The sequence below is a fragment of the Macrobrachium nipponense genome, chromosome 35 (genome assembly GCF_015104395.2).
Source record: "Macrobrachium nipponense isolate FS-2020 chromosome 35, ASM1510439v2, whole genome shotgun sequence".
Lineage (NCBI taxonomy): Eukaryota > Metazoa > Arthropoda > Malacostraca > Decapoda > Palaemonidae > Macrobrachium > Macrobrachium nipponense.
Window position 1 is genome coordinate 9,725,788 of NC_061096.1, and position 2,500 is coordinate 9,728,287.

At 35.0% G+C, this 2,500-nt stretch overlaps 1 protein-coding gene across 4 annotated transcripts in view; it reads right to left on the reverse strand.

The window, feature by feature from the left end:
- The window catches only part of LOC135208415 (glutamate receptor ionotropic, NMDA 2B-like), a 1,060,362-nt gene that overhangs the window by 981,412 nt on the left and 76,450 nt on the right, over positions 1 to 2,500 (reverse strand). The window lies entirely within an intron of this gene.

Sequence of the window (2,500 nt, forward strand, 5' to 3'; positions counted from 1 at the left end):
ATCTAAAAATGAGATTCATGGACACAGACACACAATGCTAGACACACACACACACACAAACAAACATACATGCATTCATACATACATATATATATATATATATATATATATATATATAATATTATATATATATATATATATATAATAAAATCCATAAAGCTATAAATGTCCTTTAATATGCAAATCGCGCAGCTTCGGAATTAATATATTTTCATATATGTTAACCGAAGGGGAATTTTTGAGTTGATAATTAATTCGTCTTCTCGTGGATTCGAAACCAGCGCACAGAGGAGAAATCAGGACTTCGGTGACGTCTTCTTACCGAATCGGCCAACAAGACGGTAAGAAGTCGTCACTGAAGTCCTGATTTTTCCTCTGTTGGGTGGTTCGAACCCACGAGAGGGCGAAATTATTATCAACTAAAAAATTCCCCTTCGGTTAACATATATGAAAATATAATAATTCCGAGATAGAACGAATTGATATCAAAGGACATTTGTGGCTTAATGTATGTAGTATATGAATCATTGTGTTTGTAATAAAAATTCAATATATATTATATATATATATATATATAATATATATATATATATATATATATATATATATATATATATATTTATCGATACTTGTTTCTGTATTTAAGTGTTTGTGGCTACGAGACGAGTGTTTGCGGTAATCAGCGCTGCCCTATGTGCCTGTGCAGGGGGAAGTGTTTACGTTGGCAACGCACAATCAGCACAGTGTGCTTGAACGAATGTCTCCTTGGATACAACCGTGTCAGCGCGCACGTGAGCGGAAGTACTTATCAGAGGTTTGTATCGAATGTTCTAGAAGCTTGGTCCGGTTAGAGCCCTATTATGGGTATGTCGTGATGAAGGGGTTTGTGTGCAATGACCAGAGATATCTGGGATAAGTGCTAAGATGGACAGTAAATTCACATTACGAAGTTTATGATTTTGCAAACATTTCTTTATTATTTATTTTATAGTTTTGTGGAGTGTCACAAGCTAAGTTGTTTTCAGTAGTAATGGGAGATGTTTCTCTCTACAGATGCTTCCCTTCATGAAATGCGTAGACACATCTACAAGTGAAAATGGCCACAAAAGAGTAGAGCCACTTACGTGAACTGGGGAACCACGACATTATCATACAATTGGGGTGGAGATGGGAAGAATTCCAATTACAGTTTCTGTGACGGTCAAAATCTTTGGGAAGACGTTTATTTACCTTTTCTTCCCCCTTTTTAGTATTATGCCTATTTAACACTTTTAACCGATCATAAGTTAGACTTGCAGAATAAACTAATTTTGTAAAACACGGTTTAATTTCTACAAACTAGAGGTAAGGTTAGCGATCGAGAGAGAGAGAGAGAGAGGGAGAGAGAGAGAGGGGGAGAGAGAGAGAGGCTGCTCGACACGACCACCAACCCTTCAGGTAAGCAATTGACTTTGTTTTTCTAACTGTGTGTATATATATTATATATGTGTGTAAACATCCTACAAATGAATATGAAAAACAGCATACGCATAAACAAACATGTATAGATTGATGGACATATTTTCGTCTCACTACAGACAGGAATACGGATTAAATATTTTCAAAAAGCGTGCTTTAACGAAGTTACTATCAGAGATAAACATAATTAAATGTGGCCATGTTTTGGTATGGCAGTAAAATGTAATTTGAAGGGACACGGGGCGGCGGAATAGAGCTTGTTTTGTCGGGAGACTACGTGATGTGGGAAAGCAGTTCCATCAAATTCAGATGTTACAGGTCTGAAAAGGATTGAAGACGAAAGAGAAGGTATGTTGGTTTTGATACCGTCATTGGATTTGGAGAATTAGAAGGACGGAGTTTTGTAAAACTGTGCTGAGGGGAGTTTGATTGCCTGATTTTGTTCTTTATCCTAAATGAATTAAATAAGGAGGAAGAGTTTAATGAATTATGGTTCATAGCGAATAAAATGAAGAATGATGACAAGATTGACTGGAGAAACAGATGACCGTAACAAGACTAAAATAAGAATTAAGACTATGCCCATTATTAATGTAACTGTAACTATGTAGAACATAGGAGGGCGAAAGAAGGATGAACACAATCAAATATACATCAGTAGAGAGAAGTGATGAGCATTTTGAAAATTCAAAGGGCCCTGTCGTTTTGGCAACAGTGAGCATCTGGGAGTGTAAATAAAAATAGGAAAAGGAAAAAAATTAAATGGTAGAAGTAAGATACTAAGTTTGACAATGGAAAACAGGAGATTACTCTAGGGAATCGATGAGAACTCTTGTATTTTTTTGCTAAATGTACGCTAGAATTAGGACACAATTGAATAGAATTATAGAAAATGAAAAAGAGAAATTATTTACCTTAGTAACATATTGAAGGAATAATCTGATGGATTTTCAAATATAGATTGCATAAACTTTGAGATGGTTTTTGTAATTATTTTAGGAAGTAAGATAATTTAAAATTCTACATCACTGGAAATGCCAAC